The sequence below is a fragment of the Mastigoproctus giganteus genome, chromosome 3 (genome assembly GCF_048544385.1).
Source record: "Mastigoproctus giganteus isolate SK-2022 chromosome 3, ASM4854438v1, whole genome shotgun sequence".
Taxonomy (NCBI): Eukaryota; Metazoa; Arthropoda; class Arachnida; order Uropygi; family Thelyphonidae; genus Mastigoproctus; species Mastigoproctus giganteus.
In genome coordinates, this window is record NC_143577.1 from 36,079,773 (window position 1) to 36,104,415 (window position 24,643).

The window sequence follows — 24,643 nt, forward strand, 5'->3', positions numbered from 1 at the left end:
GTGGATACATGATCGTGCAGCCACTAATAACTGTACTAATGCCACACGTCCTCTATCTTGGTGTAAGGCTCTCCTTCTTGGACTGTAATCCAATGGAAAGCTCTACTTTGGAATGACGAGTCTCGATAAATGGTTCAGCAGTCTGATGGTTGGTCTTGCATGGGTGTTGCGGATATTCGGAGAAGGCTGATGGACTGCATTGTCCTGGCAATGAAGTTTGGCAGAGACAGCGTGATGGTTTGGAACTGGTTTTCAATGTTCGGCCAGGGACCATTGGTAGCTTTGAAGAAAACCATAAATATTGGGGTCTATCTAGACGTCCTGGACAACAATGCGTTACCTGCGTTGTAGCAGTACGTCGAGGAAGGTCCACACCTGTGTCACCAGGACAACGAACTAGGTCGTACTGATAGCGTTGGAACGTTGAGCCAGTCACTGACCATTTACTGTCCAACTTCAAACTCACAGAACCTACTTTTCTTCTTCTTCATTTATCCCTTCAACATCAATTTTCTGAAACAACCTTCCCTCAGATGTATTTCCTGAAACTGAAACATACAGAAATCCAAGAGTAATATCAATAAGTATCTTCAGTCTTCTGTCCTTTAACCATGTACAGCACTTAGTATTATTAGACTTTTCAATACATTTGGTGCTTGATTTCCATTAAAAATAAAAATGAAAAGTTGGACTGGGGACCTGACCTTCATCCTACAGAGAACCTCTGGGATGAATTAGATGGTTCGGTGCGTGTGAGGAGAGGCTGCTCAAAACACAGAGTTGAATTATTGAGAAATGGTCGCCACTTTGAAGGACGAATGACGGAAAATATCTAAACAAAAACTGGTGGAGAGTGATAGCCTATCATAATGGATAATCGTTGCAGCACACTTAATTAGCATTCCTGTAAATAAAGATTATTTGTAGATATGCAGGTGTCCAGATATTAATGGTAGGGCTGTGTTTCAGATTTTATGATGGTAACTTAACTTTTAGACTGCAGTGTACTGAATTTGTTCTCCAATTATACATGAAGTAAGTGCGGTATTTTGTATCTTGGTGAAAGTGTTTGTATTCCTAATAAGAACGCTGAGACTTGTAGAGAACCGAGATGATATTGGTGAGAGAGGTAACAAGTCCATTAACTCTCAACGAATGCATGCGTAACAGCCAGAGGATAACATGAATCGGAAGTGTGCACGCACGTTTCTGCTGTAACAAAAAGCTTAACGGAAAATAGAAAGGAAATGCTGTCTTGTGTGAAAAGTAGTTTCGTTTTCATAATAGTCGAGCCAACGGATTCTGTGAAGATTTGCTGTTTATGATTCTATTGCGTGATAAAGAAATCAGGAATTCTACCGACTGCGCGTAAGAATTCGAAAAAGTGTATTGCAGCTCTTGGCAACCCTCCCATTGCACATTATCTAAGGGTTACCACTACTGTATCCGTAGGAAATAAATTAATCTCATTTGATTGATGACGAATTTGCGTTCTTCTCTTCAGTAGGGATTCTGCGAACTGCTGGCATTGCATGTGAAACACAACCGACAAAGTTACAAAATATCCTTCCCATTTATTTATAGTACTCAACTCAAAACTGTTGGGTGACTGTAGCTGACAGTGATATTCGACGGTGTCATTTGAAATAGCTACCCGCACTAATGCGTGCCCATTTTCAGAATGGTGTATTTTTGTAAATTGAAATTGGAGGAAATCTGGGTTATTGCATGAACACAATCGCTACATATTTCAATAATAATTTTTAATGAGGTGTTTTTTTTTTATCGCTAGGTTAATTCAACCACAGTATTTCAGTGTCGCTGCATTGAATAGAATGAAATTCTGTTTTCTTAATCTGTGAGCACTTAGCAGATTAGCATTAGCATTAGCATTAGCAGAGGCATATGATGCAAGAAAGCAAGCTTATTCAGCATCAGCCAAAAAAAAAAAAAAAAAACACACCACTCCCATTTCACCCCTCCGTTCGTTCGAAATACCTGTCCAGTTGAGCTTTAAATTTGTTTAGGCTATCAACTTCAACAACAAGTGATGGAAGTCGGTTCCACCAACCAACCACCCGCTGGCCAAAGGCAAATTTCCGCACATCTATCCGACATCCGTCCTTCCTCAATTTGAATTTATGCCCTCTGAGGTGATTATTCTGAGAAAGATGAAGAATCCCATTGGCATTGAGCATGCTCAAACCATTCAAAGCCTTATACACCTCTATCAGATCACCTCGCCGGTGCCTAGTCTCCAGACTCTGTAATTTGCAAAACTTAAGCCTTTCTTCGTAAGAGCAACCCTTTGTTCCATTTACTAATCTTGTTGCCCTTCTCTGTACCCGTTCCAGCAGCTCTACATCCTTCTTGAAATGAGGCCTCCAGACCTGTATACAGTACTCAAGATGTGGCCTTACCATTGCCTTATACAAGGGAATAATCACCTCCTTATCCCTGCTAGAAAAATTCCTGTATATCATTGACAAGACACCATGCGCTACTCTTGCAGCTCGTCTGCACTGCTCAGAGAACTTCATATCTGCCTGCACAATTACCCCCAGGTCCTTTTCATTCTCCACCACTGTCAGTGTAGTACCGCAGAGTTGATACGTTGCTCTGGGGTTACTGTTTCCCATATGCAGCACTTTACATTTGTCGATGTTAAACCTCATTTGCCACCTCTCAGCCCATCTGTTCAACCTTTCCAGATCCTGTTGCAGCAGCATAGCGTCAGTATTGTCCTTAACGACCCTGCCAACCTTTGTATCATCTGCAAACTTGGACATTAAACTTGATATCCCATCATCAATATCATTCATAAACACCGAAAACAACAACGGACCCAACACTGAACCTTGAGGAACTCCACTAATAACATTAGTCCACGTTGAGCAGTGTCCATTGATTACCACTCTCTGTCTTCTGCCACTCAACCATCCCCTTATCCATAGCAGCAATTTGCCTCCAATGCCACACTGCTCCAATTTGTGCAGCAGTCTTCCATGTGCAACAGTATCAAAAGCCTTTCTAAGATCCAAATATATAATATCAAAGTTATTCCCTGCATCCAGTTCTTTTGTGACTACATCATAGTATCCAATCAAATTGGTCAGGCAAGACCTGCCCTTAACAAAACCATGCTGCGTCTGAGCTATAACTGAATTCTTGTCTAGATGATCCTGCAGTGCTTCTTTAACCAGTGCCTCCATTAATTTACCTGGAACAGAAGTTAAACTAACAGGTCTATAATTACTTGTGTCAGCCTTTGATCCTCCTTTGTGAATTGGGGTTACATTTGCACATCTCCAGTCTATGGGCACCTCCCCTGAGTCCAAAGAAGCTCTCATAATTATGGCTAGGGGTTTGCATACTTCCTTTGCTGCCTCCTTTAATATAACTGGATAGATCCCATCCACCCCAGGTGCCTTTTTTATGTTTATCCTCAACAATCTCTCCTCCACTTTCCTCTCAGTTATTACAAAATCATCCAGCTCACTGCCAATGTTTACTTTACCTACATCATTCTCCTTCCTGAATAACTCCTCATGCGTGAATGTAGATGCAAAATACTCGTTTAGATTGTTAGCCACCTGAGCAGGATCCTCAACTGTTGAACCATCAATATCCAGTGGACCAATCTGATTCATCCCTTTCCTTTTCGAGTTCAAGTATGTAAAAAACTCTTTTCTGTTTTTCTTTGCATCCTTTGCCAAGGATTTTTCATAGTCTGCCTTTGCCTGCCTAATCTCCTTTGTGACTTGGTTACAGACCAACTTATATCTATCATAGGCTTCCATGTCACCCATTAATTTGTATGTATCCCATGCATTTTTCTTCTCTGCCACATGTCTCATTAGTTCATCTGACAACCATTTAGGTCTAAACCTTGAACAATATTTCTTAGTTGGTATGTAAAGCCTGGTAGCCTCCAAGATTAGTTCCTTGAATGCTTCCCATTTTGAGTTTGCTGTTGGTAACATCATCAGTTGGTCCCACTGTATAGAATTTAAATACTGTCTCAGACCATCATAGTCGCCTTTACGAAAACAAAAACCCTTCCCTTTACCTCTGATTGTAGTTACCTCCTTGAGTAAATCCCACTTCAACACACTGTGATCACTGCCACCTAGTGGTTCATTTATCTGCAGGTTCTTAATGCATGAAGAATCACTACTGATAATCAGATCAAGAGTATTGCTCCCTCTTGTTGCCTCACGAACATGCTGATGTAGAAAACAATCATCCAATAAATCCACAAAAGCCTTGCTAGTGTGCGAGTGACCAACCCACAAATTCCAGTCAATATCTGGGAAATTAAAGTCCCCCATTATAAGACTCTCAGATTTACTGGCCCACTCTATTTCCCTGTACAATATCTTATTATACTCATCAGAGTCATTAGGCCTATAGCACACTCCTACTCTCAATTTTGATTTCCCTATGCTTATGTCGCACCAAACTGACTCGACACTGCCCTGTCCATCGATGTCGACTGGCTTCACTTCCTTGGACTTTATGTGTTTCTTAATTAATAGCATAACCCCTCCTCCCCTCCTGTCCTGTCTATCCTTTCTATACACATTGTATTCCCCAAATTCCAGTTCCGCATTACTTATATCTGTGTGACACCACGTCTCTGATATCCCAACAATATCTGCCTTTGATGTTTTGAGCAATACCTCAAATTCATCAAATTTATTTACCAAACTCCTAGCATTGGTGTACACGCAGGTATACATGCACCTGTTTCTATTCTTAGCTACCCTAACACAACCCATGTGTTTACTTGTACCGCAATGACTCCCAGCAGTCTCTGAAATACCCTGCATCTTGTTTTTCAGACTTCTGCTCATTTCAATAGAAGCAGTGCAAGAATCACTTCCACCTCTGCCAGTGGCTACTGTTAATCTATTAGTCCTTGTATCCCCCCCAACTATGATGGTGCGGGATCAAAGATTAGTACACTGATTTTATTTATTAAAAAATAATAAAACCAGTATTCATTTTGTAGCCTTTAAGGAAATAGAATGTCTTTGCGTGTAGCACATTGGTTATAATCATTGTATTCTCCATACTGGCTGGAAAAATCCCCGGTTCGAATCCCGTCGATAATGTGAGGAATTTTTATGGGTCTCTTTCAGAACATGGCTAAGTTATTCGGTCTCAGGCAAGGTGAACATGGATTTGTCGCCCGGAAATTTATATTGTCCAGCAAACAGAAATCGACCACAGAACAGACGCAATTTATAGACATATTATACAGCACTTGGCTTGAATTTCTGATGCACCTTAAACCCTACAACAACAACAATCATCTCATTCCATAAGTGCTCAATTCGACTGAGATCTTCTGACTGGGAAGGCCACTGTAGTTGTTTGAATTCACTTTCGTGTTCCTGGAACCAGTTCTGTGCAACTCTGGCCTTGTGATACGGCGCATTATCTTTTTTGGAAGAATCGACTTGCAGATGGATACACGGCAGCCATGAAGGGATGTGCCTGGTAGGAAAGTTTCCAGATAGCCTTTGTCGTCCATTTTGCTCCACTGTTATCAAGCGGTCTAATATACACTATGAACGCATTCCACACACCATTACGCCTCTACCAGCCTGCATTGCTGACACCTGGTAGGATGGGTTCATGGGCTCATGCTGTCCTCGCGATATTCTGGTCCTGAGAACAGTATGAACCAGCACAGACCGGGATTAGTCCTTGTTTTTAGCTGAAAAGAAATGGAACTCAGTTCGATCGTCTTCAGAAATACCCCATCCATGACAATGTGCAACGAGTTTGTTCTGAAATGCTGCTTTGGCAAATACTGTTTGTACTTGGCTGTTATTTGGCTGAGTGTATCCTTTCTGTTCTTCTGCACAAGTCTTCTCAGCTTTTTGCATAAAAACAGAAAGCATTGGACTGAAAAGCTTAAATCGGGACTCATCGGACCACATGCTTTGCCTTCTCTGACCATCCTTTTGCGCTCTTGAATATTGTGCTATATTCAATTGCAAATTCAGAGACAGTTAGTTGATGTGAGAAACCAACGTGTCTGTTATATCAGAGCTCCAGTTAGGATTCAATCTGACGCGATATTTTCCATGCAGTGCAAATAGGCAGCTAGGAAGACATATGATGTCATGATGTCCTTTCATGATTTGTAAGACTTCTGCTGTTGGATTAACCATATTTCTAGTAGGAATAAGGACGTCATTATACTTGTTTACAAGATGACGGTTAGACCTAATTTGAAATATTGTATTCAGGTCTGGAGACCACGCCTAAAAATACAGAAAAAAATATTCTCAGTGAGATCTCAAAGGAGATTTCACTGAAGTGTATAAGGTATTGAAAGAGTAGAATGAAACGAATTAGGAAGGTCTGTGCTGCCTCCTGGGTGAGACAAAAACAAGGAAGAACAAACATAAAATCTTATTGAATAACAGAATAGTATATTTCATGAAATTTACCCATGCATTTGGGACAGCGGCTTGTCGACCACTGGAATAAGTTGCCTTCCAACGTAGCAGAGACAGCGAGTCTCTCTCAGTTCAAAGCGAAATTGGATGGTTTCCTTCTGGGAATGGGAACAGTACGAATATTATTTTTGGTTGATGCAGAAAAAATCCTCCGCCCTGCCTTTTGTACGAGAATCGAATCGAAGTTAGTATATTATTTTATGGGTTAAGCAATTAAATCGATGCTCTTAATTTAAGAAACTTTCAGTTTTGAAAAATTCAGTTTTATGTTAATATTTGGATGAGTTGATTTAATGAATTCAGTTGACTAACACCATTTATAATTACGTATTGTATTCTATTATATAATTTGGATTGATATCTACCCTTGTACTAACTGACCCACATTTCCCTCATGTTCTGATCCAACGAGAAATTTTTGAGGTAGTCCTAGCAGGAGCTAAGACAAGTGGAAAAGTATATTGGTGATGTGGAAGTACTGTATATATCAATGATATACCCATACAGTTTGAGACATCTCCTATTAAAGTATTGTATTACGCAGATGACAAACTCAACGTGGCTGTTTCCTCAGGTCTACAGTGCGCCCTACTCAACCAAGATACTCAAGAAATTTTCACATTGGGCTTGCGACAATAATCTGACTTACTTTCGCATCTTACTTTCGCAACATACTCTGGTAAAATGATCTTTTTTTGTCATGTTTAATCATCATCTAAACATTTTCAGGAGCTGTATTTGTATACACTATTATTTAATTTTTCTTTTATAATACGGTACATTGTGAGTAGAGCTGACTCAGTAATGTAAATTATTGAATAAAAACTTAAAAAACATACTTTTCTCCTAGATGGATATATATATATATATATATCAATTAATTTACAGCAGAAAGACTCCTCATCGCTGATCCCTCACAGTTCGAATGACCTTTTAACTATCCACTCCCATAAATTAAGGCGTCTACCTGATGATTTTAAATAGGATTTTATGAAAAATAAGCTCAATAAGAGGGTGAAATTCAACTTTAATATTTTTCTCTAATAAATACTTTTTATGTACATTGATTCTTTACTTTACTTTGGTAACAGTACTCGCTCAGCTAAACTGAAAACTTCTTCAGAACCCAACCTTTTTACTTCGGATCATATTCGACTCTTTCATATAGATTACATCACAGCTTCTCGGAAAATAAAAATTCTATTTTCAGTTCTCAGATAAAATCCTCTTTGGTTAACTGAATTGTCTGCAACTTGTCCCCATTCCTCTAATTTCCGAAAGCCTGTGGTGCCTAAATTACATTACCCTTGTATGTCTTACCCGCCTTCACTGTTTCCGATAAATCTTGTAGGTCAGTTGGATTGACATATTAAACACTTGAGTTGTTGACTTAATAGATGAGTCCGGAGTACAAACACCAGAAAGCTCGCATCTAGCGACGCCTTGTCATTTCTCATCTCTTTCATTTCTTCCTGCCTATCTTCCGGATTACAGAATCTCAAAGAACACATAATACACAATATTTTATACCCCACATACAGAACTGGAATAAGGTGTGCAGATAGTATTAATGTTTCTTCTTTTATAAGTAACGTTTTTATAAATAATTACTTAATTAAAAATATTAATTCATATTGTATTGTGAACACCAACTGAATATAAAGTGTAAATGAACCATTCTTATGAAAATTTGGCATCTGTTAAGCTATCTTAATTAATTAATTTATCAAGATATATACTGACCGTTCAAAAAATTATGACCACCCCCGTGTTTTAGTAATCGGCAATATCAATTTACTGGTTCTGACTGCGACGCTGTCAGAACCAGTGAATTGATATTGCAGATTCGTGGCATGCGGTCCATGAAAAGTACTTGATCGATATGAGCAAAGGACATGATCTGACGGGCTTCGAAAAAGGAATGATTGTCGGGTAACGGTTGAATGGTGGCAGAATTACGGCAAATCGCGAATCTTGTGGGCTGCCGCGGAGTGCTCTAGTTGAGGGTGGACGGATTTATCTCTTGGGTTGTCTTCATACAGTATGTGAGCACCTGGTGAGGATAGTTTATTGGAATTTTTACAGTTCTATCGGTTATTATGTTCCTTAAGTATGTCAATAGCGAGGTCATTATGAGGACTGAGTTTATGATTGTTTGCAAAGTGTTCGCAAAGTTGGGCAGATGTTGGGTTAATCCTAGGGTATTAATTCATATTCGTCTTCTGCACTTGGCTTGTTTGATAGATCTGACCCCCCCCCTCCCGTTTTTTTTCAGGCGATTTGACTTTTTGCCAGTTGGGAGGTTTTTTTTTTTTTTTTTCCATAGCTATTTCATTTCTCTAGTAACTTGCATGTATCGCAAATATATTTCTGTTTGGGTGTTTTTAGGGAAATGCATAAGTGACATTTAATGCAATTTTATATTATATTATTATTATTTAACTGCGTTTTACATACAACCCCTGCACAGTTTACAAGTTAGAGGAGTGCAAATAAAGTAGTTATACGCAAATAAAACAAGTTATTACAGATTGATTTACAATAATATTTATACATACAGGTGGTTATTTGAAATAAACGTACAAACATTATGATCCCCAACCTAATAGTGGACATATTGAACGCTGCAGGATGTTTGCTGTGCCGATAGATGTCGGTTCACACAAGTCGGGACAGACCACGTTCACGACAACCATCAATGAGGTGTGGACGCCAGCCACTGCCCAGTGACAGCTGCTCTGTCCACTGTCTACCCACTCTTCGAACACTTTAACTACAACACTCCGCGATCAGCCCAAGCTTAATCTCATGATTGCTTTTCTGTATATTTTATTTGCCGCTCATTTGTGAGGGTCTATTTGAGGTTCATTGAAGTATTTTAAGCTATTTCCTGGAAATATACTGTTGAGGAAGGCACATTGTTGAATTTCATCCTCCAGAAAAGGGTGGAGAGGATTCAATAACTATTCTACCGAACAGATGTTGAATATACCTGCTAACCTGTTCATGCCATGATTATTAGCTGCCTTCGGAATGAACCTCATGAAGAATTCATTGATACCAAATTAATATCTGAACTCAAACTTGAGAAAACTATTTAACAATATGGAGCATTATTTCATGCAGCGTTCTTCGGCTCCCTTTTCTTCTATTACATATTTTACATTTCTTGTTTTCTTTCGTACAAAGTTATGACCAAAATTATTTTGGTTTATTATGGCGATGGGCAGAGAACTGTAAAAATTATTCCAAGTACAAATGAAAGACACACTGAATAAATAAGATATCTTTTTTTCTTTTTTTTAAACTGCGATAAGAGCCAGGCATTGATGTAAATCTTTTAGGGTAAATTTCTAGTGAGGCAAACACCTTGGATTAGCATAAAATAAATTTTTAAACTTGGGGAAAGAATTTGAGTATTCAAACAACCTGTTTACTACACTAAAATGCTTTGTCCGCTTCCACCGCTTCTTTCCCCAACCCCTTTCCCACTCTAAGCGTGTACATTGAAGTGAGATTGTCATAGAGAGGTGCTTAAACATTGTCATCAATCACCATCATCATAAGAATCGTGATTAAATAGATCGCATTCCATCCCTGCGAAGTTCTGTTCCGTCGGTACTTCATCTGTCATTTGGGGATCAATGGTTAACCAGTATGGCAGTCCTTCTTGGTGTGTACTATTTAATAGGATTCTAAGCAATGTTCGACGAGGCGGTTGTGAGAGGTGCATTCTTGAAGATATTTGCATCTTGGAGTGGGGCGTAAACAGGTTTACGGTAGCTATGATTTATGTACAATCGTGCGCTGTTCTTATCTTGTCAGCATCTGCTATTCCTTGGTAGACTGTTCTAAGTCTTGGCAAAACACTTTACATTCTGGTAAAGAAAGTACCGTGCACTTACAGCCGTTATTTCACATGGTTAAGCAGTTTTGGTGAAAATAAAGCAAAAGATCGTGTATCATTTTATGGCTCAAGAGGCTAATTAATTTTATGCCTTAACGGTTTACCCGCTAGTGGAACTGAGCAAGGGTCTATTGCCGTAAAATTAGAGGTATAGTATTATTAAAACGGTGTATTGTTTTTAAATTGAAATCTATGGACAAAAGAAATACTTAAAGAAGAAATTATGAAAAAAAATCGGATACGAAATTGTTCTCTAGAGTTGTTTTGTTTTTGCAAGAAACTAAATTTTCGTAACAGTCCATTTCGACTATTTCAATTACACTGATATAAGCAAACGCAGATACCTTGAGTGGAAATATTGGTTTGTTTATTAATTTATTTTAATTAATTATGATTAATTAAAAAAAAACATGTCAAAAATTCGTAAATTCACTTCCGGTATTAGAGAAATGGATGCAAAATCACATAATTACACTGGAACATCAAAAATAACATAAAAAACATGAAATTCTTATTAATTCTGTTTCCCATATTTAGAGTGTTGGAAAATAGTGCAGGTCTCTTTATAAAATTGCTTGGAATGACGTAATGATGCGGCAACACATATTATTATTATAATTACCCTTATGGTGCAAGGAAGCCTGAGGCTTTTGCTGCACCAGCCAAAAAAAAAAAAAAATTGTTACACCAGACAGAGAGAGAGAGAGAGAAATAGAGGGGAATCACCAAGAAAGAGAAGAATGATGATATCCAACTTAGGACCCTGGGTGTGCCAAGCCCATACTCACCAGATGTGAGCCCCTAGGGCCTTAACATAATTAAAATGCCTGCTTATACGAAAAAAAGTTTGAATATTTTTTTCCATTTTTTTCAAACGAGGCGAATTAGGAAAACGCTGTAAAATTTTTATAATTTCTATAACCCTTTACGAATTCGCCCTGTGTTGCATTCGATTGTGAATAATAATTGTATTATCAAACATTGTGAGTTTCTGCCGAGACCACTACCATAGTCCTAAATGCGGCAAGCAATACCCTGAAACTCAACAGCCATTTCATATTTCTTTTTAATACATTTTATTATCTGAATTCAGGTTGATTATGTCATAAGTGTGTTAAGTTAGGTTGTATAATTATGTCGTTTTGCATCCATTTCTCTGATACCGAAAGCAGCTTCACAAAATTTTTAACACGACTTTAAAATAACGTATACTGTTTTCGAAAAGATCACCTTGTACCCACGATAGGAACCAAATTCCCCCACTTCCATGCAAAAACAAATAAAAATTATTAAACAACATATGAACACTATAAATAATTACAAATATAAATCAGGAAAACTGATATTTTTGTCAAGATTAACGCGACGTAAAAAATACAGGAATTAAATCAAAAATTCAAAACAGTTAAGAACAAAACACACAGACGAAATAAGAGGAAAAATTCTGCTTTTACTTTCATCGTGTATGCGTTTTCTCTTCGTGAACTCATATATTTTTTTAAAACAAAATAAGCTACCCAGTTGTAGACTAATATACATTTTTATTTACGCAGATATTTCTCTTGGGTTCAATTCATGTTCTCTAACTCAGAATGTCTGGCACGAAGTTAATTGTGTCTTAGACTTATGAAACTTTATTCTGCGCCTTCAGAATTATTTAAAGTTGTAAAAGAAATGATCGCATGCAAATAACGCGTGGAAAATATGTAAGATGAAGTTCCCAAGATATAAATGGGAGCAGTAGCTAGTAACCTAAGTTAGTAACATACATTACATCTTAATAATGCTTTTTTTCATTCAATACAGCCTCAAGTGAGGAGGATTTGATAAATGGCTGGAGTTGGGCGTTTTTAAGGACGTTTGTATATTCAATAACGAATGGTAGATTATGGATAAGAGCGCCTCTGGTGGTTAAATACTGAACTACACTTGTTTAGATTGATAACTATTATTTCGATTAAATTAAAATAAAAACTAACTACTATTTTGATTAAATTAAAGTAAAAATTAGCTATTATTTTGATTGAATTAAAATAAAAATTTAAATAATAAAAAGCTGGATTTTAAGTAATAAAGAGTTGGATTTTAAATGATAAAAAGCTGAACTTTAAATAATAATAATAAAAAAAATAAAAAAAAAAAAAAAAAACACTGGAGCATCAGACTTCATTACCAAGTAAATATTGGGGACATAAATCACGGTCTCTATTAAATCACATCCGCTGGCTGCACACATTTAAAAGTTTAGGGTTTAGCAAGCAGGCGTACAGAAAGTTTAATTAAAATATTCCTGCGCAGGTTCCAGAAAGAATCTTTATGGAACTTTCTAGAAACTGTGGTAATAATGGCTTACAGCTTCACTAAATGAAGGTTTTAACGAACGTTGTTCTAAGGGGATGGCGTAGATTTAATAGAGGGATAACGGATCGTTCATTAATACGAACGTGACCGGCCAAGCATAAACTCTAAGTCTTTCTCTGGGTGATTATCCAAGAGACACCTCAGTGCACAAAACGTAATGGGCATTCTGGTCGCACTTTGAAACACTACTATTTCTGGGAATGTGATAATTTAGTGACAGTAGAAACGACAATTGGTTTTAAAAAAAGCATTTGGAAAAGACAAAGAACACTTAGATGCACTACCTTGCATGAATGCAAGTTCTTCTAGACGTATACTTGCATTATTCGCTCAGGAAAATCTATAGAAGTTTCCAATGGCCTTTCAGTTCGGCAGTTTCTCTTTCTTCTTTCAGAGTTGTTTAAAATGTAGAAGTGTATTGTCAGAACGTTTGATTGATTGGTATCGCATGACTGAGGCATATGCACAGAACAATCATCACTTTATATTACATTTTACAAAGAACAGCGTAATCCCGATTTCAATGAATTGGCTTTCATTTCGGAGGCATTTCATTTTTCTCTCTAAGGCAGCCCATAACGGTTCTTAAGATAATATTGCATGCAAGAATTAAGTTAAGATTAAGTAGAATTAGACCGGCACGATTTAAATGGTCTAAAATGGTCTAAAAATCCTAAAATGTGTACACTGTTTAGCGAGGTAAAAATTTCCATTTATTGTCAAAAGTTTATAATATAGAGAAAAAAAATGACATTTTCTTACAGCATCGATCATCATTCTATATTTTTTTGTTATCTGAATGAAGACTTGCGTGATAAGGTGGGCCACTAAGTACAGAACCCACGAAATATTTGATATTTCCATAATAAATGCTTGGAAATGAAAAGAAAGCAGGCCGAATATAGCTCAGAATATTTAAAATAACCTGGACTATATTAGGAAAATTTTAAATATGGAAATTAAAATTTATGATCTTGTATAATAGGCTATTCAGTTTTGCATTCTCAATCCATCCCGTAAATGGGTTGAAGATTCAACGCACAATCTATTCTAAACAACTTTCCTTAAATTTTTCGTTTAATGTCATCTAAATTGAAATAAAGTACAGTACAATAATAAATAAACACTAAGACTTCTTTGCCCTCACGTTGAAATAATATTACAAAAACAGCAGTTGTGGTAATCTAGTTCTCCTAATGGCAACAGTGGTAATCTAGCTCCTCCTAATGTCAACTGCATGAATTTCAAAGCTAACATCACAGCCGTGCATGTCAAGTACTTGAAAGTAATTTCCATTTTCTTCCTTTGCCTAAACAGAACGAAGAAATTTCTTTCTGGTAAGCTTAACAACTTCACCCATTCGGGCCTACAAGGATATGTTGGCCGACATATATGAATGGCGGCTCTTTCAGGTTGTAATAGAAGGAAGGCGGCTGCTAAGCGACTTCCCGAACAAGTGCTGAGAAGACACTTCATCATCATGAGTGCTTTCAGAGCTGACCATCGTGTTTCTCCACGCATGCATTCCTCCTCTATCTTAAAAGCGTTCCTGTGTCCTTTTGTACATGTCTTCGCAAATTTCTCACAAACCCGCTATTCTGGTAGAGTGCGAAATCACTGAGTCATGCGAATACGGGATAATGAAGTCTGTCTTGTAATTGTCGCTATTTGATGCTTCCTGAAGTCATAAAAAGATTCAGACCGAAATCTTAAATTTGTGAATTTTATCTTTCTGTGAAAAAAAAAAAAAAAATCCACTTTGTTTTATTTTAACAAAATTCTTTTGATAAAATACATCTTTAAAAAATACATCAATAAACATATACACACAATAAACATCGATATATTTGATATCAATATACTTTATTTCTTTTATAAAGGAGGGAAAATTTTTCTGAATGTCTTTTATGTTTGATACTGGGAAAAATGCGAAAAAATCGACTAATCCAATTGATCTTTTACTATCGATAAACAGTACATCTTAACGGTACCTTGTAATATGTAATAGAACTTAATTATAAAATTATTAAAATAATTTTAGACAATTATAGAACATTATAAAACAATCAAAAACGACATGAGTGTTCCAATATCAATACTGAATTCCATATTGAGGACACTCTTAAGAAAAAATCAATACTCACACAAGTTTTCTTTTTCATTTCATTTTAAGAAATAAGGGCTATTCAGAAATTGTAATTTTTGAGTTGTGGCTGTTTCAGTCCTTTCAGAAAATATATTCAAATAACTCTAAAGTGGGGATTATCATGGTATGAAATAAAAAGAGAATTGTATTCATGGAACATTTCATTAAAGAAATAATTAAACATACGGTATGCAAATATAAGTTGCCACATGTTATGATTACAAGTTCCTTGGTATCAGATAAATATTTTATCGTTTCTTGAGGCTTCTTAGTTGATTCGGTCGTGAAGAAGACTGTCTCATGTCCATCATTCAAACGGATGGAGGTGTTATCATGATATGGGGCATATTCTGTTGGTACAGACTGAGTACGCTCAAACCTCAGAGTTGACCTGATTGAGGTTTGCAAGGCGCTAAGAGAAATTAGCAAAATTAATGAGGTGGAATTCTCACTTTTATAAAGAATTCCAGAACAAGGGATTATAAATTCAAATTACAGGTGTTAAGGTTTAGATTTAGATTGTATAAAGTTTTCTTTTAGCCAACGAGTCGTTGACTGTTGGAACAAGTTGCTCTGGAAGGTCGTATTGACTTCAATGAATATCATTTGGCCGTATCCGACCAACTCCACCCCTCAATGCTTCAATTTTACCCGGGCTGCATTGAATGCATTCACGAGGACAACGCCACTATCCGCGGAAAATCTTGTATTCGAACATTCCCAAGATTTTCAACATCTATTCTGGCTGCCGAATTCTCTAGATCTAAATTCAACTGAGAATGTATGAGATATATTGGAAAGAGCAGTTCGGCTTTGTGGTTCTGTACAGACCACAATACAGCAGCTGACAAGTATCATGATGGAAGAATGGTCAAACCTGGAGCTAGACTCCCTCAGACATCTAATGGAATCCACGCCTCTACGTGTATAAGCTAGATATTGAACAAATGTTTCCAATTTTTTGGCCAGTAAGAGTATGAGTCAAAGAAAACTCATGAAAAGGAATTTGATTGCGACGGACTTTCTGCTTGGTAGAATTGAACTATTTATGCAATTTAAAGTTTATCCTGTCCAGCGGAATAAATGATTTAGGAAAAGCCCAACTGATGCTAAATTAATATTAGAAAATTTATCAAATTTTAATTACAAAATCGTTGTTTAAAAGTGGCTAATCAAACAAGAATTTTAAAAAAATAATAATTATTATTATTGCGACTGTTATCCATAGCTAGAGTGATTCGTTTCCACGGTGTTTATCTGCACATGATGAAGACATGCAGCAACAGAAGACTTAATAATAAGGATAACAAAGATTGTGACTTGTCTACAAATCGGTGACATCTTCAGATCAATCTGATTTTCTATTAATACACAATTCTTGTATTTCATTCGATTTTTGCTGACAGTTGTCTTCATTCGTTTTACGATATATATTAAGAATCTACTAAACACTATTGTCGATGCTAGAGGGGCCTTATTAACCAGATTAGAACTTCAGCTTCATTAGTGACAATGATTGAGAGAAGAAAGTAATTAAACCCTCGTTAAGCTACAAGTGCTTTAGTTGTAGTGACGGGGCAACCACCCATGTCTAAAGACCACTCAGAAGGTACGCGGCTGACAGTCTTTGCCCTGACCACTAAGTTTGGAGGATTATAGTAATAGTAACAGTACTCGCTATATAGTACAAGGAAGAGACAGGATTTTGCTGCACTGGAAAAAAAATAGATAAGAAAATACAAATTATTTGCTTCCCTCCTCAGACAGATAACTATTCAGTTGACCTTTGAATTTATTCAAACAGTCAGTCTCGACTACCTGCGACGGCAACTAGTTCCAGCAATCAACAATTCACTGGCTAAAAGAAAACTTCGTACAATCTAGTTTAAACCTCTTCCCTTGTAATTTGAATTTATGGCCCCTAGTTCTGAAATTCTTTATAACAGTGAAAATTCTGCCTTCATTCATTTTACTAACCACCCTCAGATTCTTATGATCAGGTCCCCTCTAAGCCTGATTGTCAAGCTCTATAGCTTGCATAATCGACGTCTGAAAGTCTTTCCTCGTTAGGACGTCCCTTTTGCGATCTCACCATGCGAGTTTCCCGTCCTTGGACCCTTTCAACAAATTCAATGTCTTTTTTTTCTCCATATTTGACACAGTACTTAAAGATAAGATCTCCATATTTGGACACAGTACTTAAAATGCGGTCTTATAATTGCCTTATGCAATGGGATTATGACCTCTCGATCTCTAAAGAATATTGTTCAATAAATCGTTGTTAGGATACCATGGACTTTTTGGTCTCTTGTTTTGCACCGCTCAGAAAACTTCATATCTGCCTGTATCGTAACTTCTAGATTTCTTCCTCTACTGCTTTTTATTCGACCCCACCATGTGTATAAGTTATTTTGGACTTCTATTTCTCAAGTGTACGACCTTGAATTTTGTTGCATTAAAATATGAAGCCTTTTCAAGTCATCCTGAAGGAGCGTTGCTTGGCGCTGATCATCAACGACTTTTCCAATCTTTACGTCTTCTCAAAAGTTTGACATCATGCCCTTTATCCCTTCGTTGAGGTCGTTTATGAAAATCGGAAACAAAAGTGGACGAAGAATCGATCCTTGGAGAACCTAACCTCTGACATTACGCAAATCTGGAGTATCCACTGATCACAGCCTTCTGCACTCAATCTTAGACTCCTTCCAGTAGTCCCAACACGTTCCAGCTCATACAGTAACCTCTCATAAGGGACTAAGCCTTGCTAAAATCCAAATAAACTATGTCGAAATTTTCCCTACATCTATCTCATGAGTAACTGTGTCAAAATAGCTTATCGGATTAGTTAAACATGATTTTCCCTTAAGTTGTTTCTTCTTCAGAATGAGATTTCTATCTAAGTTCCTGGATTGCACTTTTAATCATTGCCTAAGATTTTCCCTACCACTAAAGTCAAACTAACTGATCTATAGTTATCGACTTCACTCTTGGAACTGCCTTTATGTATTGGCGATACGTTGGCACTTCTCGAATCCAAAGGAATCTCTCCCGAGTCCAAAAATGCCCCCATAAGTAACCTCAATGATTCAATTCGCTCTCGCTCTTGCCTATCTCAGAATCACCGGGTATATGTTATAAACTTCAATAGCCTTACTTGACTTTAGGCTTGAAAGTTTTTTCTAATAAACTTTGAACGCTGACATCTGATTAAAAGATTTCTTTGGAAGTAGTTCAATACCAGGCGACTTGTTGTAAAGGTAGTTTGTTCAGCCGTGAGCAATAGGACCATTGTATTATTTTATATACTTATGAACTTGACAGTTAAATCAGTCCTATCTTCGTGTAATTTTAATAAACACAAGTTTTACTTGCCAGTAGAAATTCTAACACGAAAAAAGAGTAAATAGCAGAAACTTGGTTTTCAAATGCGCATTTAACGTATTTAAGAAACATAGAAATTATCGGAAATAAATGAAAATAAAATAAAATGTCATAAGCAGCAGGAAAATATTAATACCAATAATATAAATTCGATATTTCAGTACAAGAACTCTCTCTGAACGTTTTTATTAAATTGAGCAGAAATTAATCCATTTGAAGTGCCGGGCCATCCATACATTAAAATCAACTCCAAAACTAAGAGTGTTTTGTACCAAAGCAGCTAAGGCTGCTTTGGTACAAAAACAAAACAACAAAAACTGTTATATTGAGTCGTATTAGTTTTACTGGTACAAAAGGTTTCAGTCCTTTGCGACAGCATGTGGGTTAACCACTCGTTTGGAGAGGTCTAGGTTAAAGCTCCCATTGAAGAGGACTTTAAAATCCTTCCAGTCTCTGACTGGATGAACCCCCATCCTCACAATTTTAATCTGCTTGGATAATGCAACAATCTTAATTCTCACAGTAGAACAACCTTGCTTTTGCAACAAGTTGCTTAGTATTCGTACTATTTTCAAACAGATGGCCTCGCCACAAGGATAATTGGACATTTCTTTAAAATATGAGGTTGCTATGACAGCCTGTTTCTGAACTAACTGGTCCCTCATCAGATGGCAGGTGGTCTCTAATGGCAACACCCAGATAAAACATCTTTAATAACTTGTTCGATACGAGTTACCATACGAGTTACCATATACGAAATCAGAGTTTTCAAAGTTGAAATATATCTTAAGCTAATCCGTTTTGTCCAAGTGCTGTGACTAGAGATCATCTGTTATCTGATGAGTGACCAGTTAGTTCTGAAACAGGCTATCATAGCAGTCCCAAGATCTTTTAAAGAAGTGAACAATTAACCTTTGGCGAAGCCATCTATTTGAAAGCAGTTCAATATCGCGTGGACATATGTTTTTGTAAGGGACATTTCTAGAACGTCAGTAGTTCAACCACCCTCATATCTCTGTGAAGAAAGGTACCACTGCAAAAGGGCCAGATTTGTGAATAGTGCAGGTTTGTGTGTGTGTTCTGTTATTGTGTTTTTTCTGGTCACTGGGATACCCAGAAGTATCAATCACTTCGAGAGATGATTCTTGGTACTCGTCCACACTGATGAGTACCCAGAGTAGTGCAATTCCGGGGCAACTCGTTGCAAAAGAAAGTTTTTCCTTTTCCATAAACAGCACCTTTCTGATTAGTACAAACAATAGAGTTAATATATATAATATATAATATTAACACTAAATAATTAACATTTAATATGATATTATTTCATTAACAGACTTAAGGGGTCAGGGATTGGTATGAATTTGTTTTAACATTTTTGTTTTATGCATAAAATAATAATAGATTACAACAATCTATTATTAATACAAGATTACAACATATATTAAAATTTAAATTACATTTGAAAATAATATAAAATACAGAAATGTCACTCTTAGGATCTGCCAGCAATAGTTAAATTTTATAAATGAATATTTGCAAGTATATTTATAGAAATAGATTTACTTACTTTTGCTGACTCTGATGATGGAATCTGGAAAGGATTCTGAAACGTCACCTTTGTAAAAAATTTAGGACTTAGGTCAAAGCTCTTAATAAGAAACTAATTTTGCATTATCCACGAGGTATAACAGTGATTCGTATCAAAAACTTTATGATAACAATTATTTATTACATTTTATTAATAACAGTTATTACTAGTAAAGCTAAACGTCTAGAATGACGTCTAGTAGTAACAACCTAGTGAGAGATGTTTTATATATTAAAAATAAAATTTGTTCTGGACTGATTCGTTCTTACGGCAAACGGGCAATCAGAAAGGTAGTCTTCAATGAGAAAGTTAATTTTCACTCTCAAGCCAAGTTTGTTGAGTGGAATATTATGGTTTATTCAATAAAAAGCTTTAGATAAGTCAAGGAACAGTGATGTTGCATAGTGACCTTTTCAAGACTATCCATGATTCTTGAGCAGAAGTCAACAATTGCCAGATCAGTGGATCTTTTTGAACGATAGGCGTACTGTTGTTAATGGATGAGCTAATTTACTCTACTATGAAGATTTTTTTACGGATAATTTTGCAAAAACTGAGAGTAGAGCTATTGGGCGAAAGTTGTTGCTAGAGTTACAATGTTTTCCCTTTGGAACAGGGAAAATTTTGAATTCAGAAGGTTGACCAGATTTAAATGTACCAGATTGAAAGAAGAGATTGAATATATACTTCAATGGTATAAGAATTGAGCTAAGAACCCTTTCAGCAAAGAAGGCGATATTTCATCAAAGCCAGGAGCTCCCTTTCTTAAAACTGATGTCCTGCTTCTAAAATCTCTTGGTCCGAGAGGGGAGAGAAAAACAAGTTTCTGATTGAGTGCTTGGCAGATTCTCTCATTTCATTGTTTTTGGAGTCAAGTTCGTCTTGAAAGAGGTTATTCACACTTGAGATAAAGTGTTTACAGAAGGCTGTAACTTGTTTTTTCTAATCTGAAATGAGTACTGTACTTCGTTCTCAACTACAGGAATGCTATTTGAATTTGAATAACTCAAAGACTAAACAAGCTTTTGACCTGATTCCTTTCGCAAGGAATCAGTTTACTTATCCATTTAAAATTTAAAAACTTTGATCAGTTCTCCTCGCAGATGCCTGGATTCCAGTCGCTGCAATTCATAGAATTCATATTTTTACGTAAAAATATCCCTCTGTGTGCCTCCAATCAATCTCATTGATCTTCTTTGGCAATGTTTAGGGCTCTGAATTCCAGCAGTTCAACATCCTTCCTAAAATTAGGCTTCCAAACCTGTATGCAATATTCTAGACGGGGCCTATCTGTTACCTTACAGCGGGATAATCGTCATCTTCTTCTCCCTGCTGCAAAAATTCATATATTATCGACAGAATCAAATGAATTGTTCCAGCAACCAGTCTGCAATGCTTGGAGAATACCATGTCTTTTACTTTTCTTTCTTTTCAACTTTCCTCCACAAAATCATTTAGCACCCAGTTAATACTGGAACTTGAACACTTTTTCTCGTGTGAATATAAATGCTGAACATTCAGCATCCACGTTCACACTTGAAATTAATGTTTTCAGTTCGTTAACAATAAATATGCCATCCACATCCAGTGGACCAATTTGGTTAATCTCTTTCCTTCTGGTTTTTGACATAAGCAAAGATGTCTTTGCTACTTATCTTCGCCTTCTTAGCCAAAGATATCTCGAGCCTAATCCGCTTAGTAACTTCATTGCAGACTAGTTTATAATAATCCTTTGCATTTTTCTTCTCTGCCATTAGTATCATTTTATGCTACATCAATTTAGGTCTAAATCGTGAACGATATCTTTTGTCGAATAACACCTTTCTGAAAATCGGAAAGATCACTTGTCTTCCCAATACTGGATCGACTAAGAAGCTCCAGGACAGCGTACAGTATTCATCTGATGCCAAGGAACTTGTGATCATACCATATGACAACTGCCATTTGCATACCCTACGTTCTTTTAACGCCAATTTCAATGGGTCTCTAAGTTTTTGGCCAGTGAGTTTAGAAGAAAACGTAATGCAACAAATTGACTTAAATATGAGGTATGCAAATGTGCAACAGAGAAATTTACACTGCCTGGCAGCTTTATTAGGAGTATGGAAGTTTGGGCAATATGTAACAATTTATACAGAAATTTGTAAATCAAGTAAGACTCGCTGGATTTCCATTGACTGTCCCAAAATTTGTTAAACCATTCGTTCAGAATCTTATTCCGAAAGTAAAAGTAAATTAAGATACATATAATTAAATAAATACCCTTAAGTAACGTTATGAACATCGAAAGACAATAAAGTATTAATCACAAAAGAAAATTTTAATTTCGCTTTTCTTAGCCAGGGAAGATTTGAAAGGAAGACTTTTGCTGGAAGCAAGATTAAATGTAAATGCACTCAGTGTTGTGTACTCGGAGAATTAAAGTCACGACCACTAACGACACGAAAGAAAATGATAAAACGCGCTCCTTTAGAGTTAATATTACAGCGCTGCCAGACATCTTTGGATAACTTATCATGTTTATCTCTTTTGTTTTGTTTTCGTTTCTCGAGACCATTTCCTTGAGCTGACTACACGTAACAGGATAATGCAATTTCTTGTTATATCAAGGTGACACTCAAATTACTATGGCGCTTTCGTTAATGGCAGCATCTTAATTAGAGACTGCTGAGAAAAGTCTGTAATATGTTTTCTTGTTTGTAATATCGTTGCGAGCAAAAAGGACTCGCTCTCATAAACGTGGCTTGTCTGTCGACTCAATTCTTATATGGCAATTCACTCAACAAAATATATGTAACGTAGGGGATGCTTATTAATTAAAAAAAAAAAAAATGTACACCGAGATAAATGACGCAACTTTTCGATGAAAAATAATAATAAAAGAGAGAGAGGAACCACCTTTCGTAACTCAACATTAACTCAATGGCTTCCTTGGATAAGAATTTTAATGTTGTCGACATGTTTCTCAGAAAGGATGCGTTTCAGATAAATCCACAAGTAAAAATCGAGTTCGAGAAGCGAGCAGGCCAAGCAACGGGTTGTCAAGAAGAAGCAGAAGAACTACCAAGTGAACAGTTGCATCGTTTTCAAGCAGATAACCATCACTGACAAGAAAGAAATGGTTACTTGCCTGATGGAAGTTCCGGTGCCCAACACCAGAAACACCAAAAAATCAATGAAGAAAAGATCAGTAAGTTCACAGACCTTAGCCACGAAGTCAAAGGTATGTGGCATATGGAACAAGTAACTTTCGTCCTGATCAATGTGTCAACCACCGGCATGGTGCCAAAGAGCCTCCATAAGAACTTAGTAGCAATAAGCTTCCCAGAGAACACCATTGAACTCCAGAAATCCGCAATCTTGGATACCTGTAGAATAGTCAAAGAGTTCCTCGACCGATAATAGTAACCGGACATAACAACGATCATCCCACCACCTGGTACCACATGGTGCAGGAGGAGAAAAAACCCGTAAGGAGAAGAAATAAATAATAATACTATTTTGAAAATATTTTGAATGTTACTTCAGAAAAGTTAAAATTCTATTTAAGTCTTTAAAGCTATGATGGACATTTCTGTTAGTAATTTCCAAATGCACACCATTGCGGAAAGAGAATTAGTTCAGGTTTCTGTTTTTCCATGTCATGCCGAAATGGCCTGTGTTCTATTCCTGTTAACACAGAAGGAATTTTTATTGTCTTTTATAAGTTCTTCTTATTCTTCAGGTTCCGTGTTCAATTTGAACTTTGCAGACCAACATTTTCCAGCCAATTCTGTCTCTCGCTTTGTGAAATAGTTCTTGTGTCCTAAGACACCCCTATCCATTCGTTGATATTATCAAGCCACTTTTTTCTTGGTCTTCCTTTTGCTCTTTTTCCTTTAATCTTCCCTTGCAAGATTAGTCTGCAGGTCATATTGTGGGCCTCTTAAAATATGTCCGAGGTAGGCAGTCTTTCTCTTTCAACTGTAGTTAGTAGTGTCTTTGTAGTCCTTGCCCTCTTAAGGACCTGCTCATTGGTGACCCAATCTGTCCACGGAATTTGAGCATTCTTCTGAGTGTCCAGATCTCGAAGGCTTCCAGTTTCCTGATTTCTGCCTTCCGCATGACCCAGGTCTCACATTCATATAGGAGAGTGCTCCATGTGTAGCATTTGGCCATTCGATATCTTTTCTGAAGATCCAGTTTCGTATCACAGAGGAAGTTCTTAAGTTAATCTTTTTAAGTTAGTCTTTTTATTAATTAGTCTTTTTAAAGTTAATCAGGCGAGTGTTGCACTGGTCATCGTCCCCTTTCCCCGACCTCGGGTTTCTCATCCAGCAGACAGACAAACAGACTATGCACCTACGCCTCAGCCTTAATCTATTTGGTGAAAAAAAATAATAAAAAATAACCCGAGTTCAAATCAGGATTATTATTATTATTTCATTCTAATTGTGTTGGATAGGTTTGTACATGTAGACTAATTGATTTTCTTACTACATTTTTTTCTTAGCTTTCTTCATTTATAGCGTTGGTTCTTTTCTTGAAGTAATGCTTAATTCCTGGAGAGTAGTTTGAGTGATTTCTAACTTTCTTTTCCCATCAGTTTCTCCAGAACCGCGTTATTTTCGATATGTTACAGACTTGACTAAGATCTATGTTTGGATTTACAACACCCAGCACAGTCTCCTCCTCCTCCTACCGCATCCCCTCTGTGTCGAAGAGAATAAAGACGAACTAACTGCCCATCCATTTGTTTCTTTTTCGTTTCCTTTGTCAGAGCTCATCACGAAATAGCTGATGAA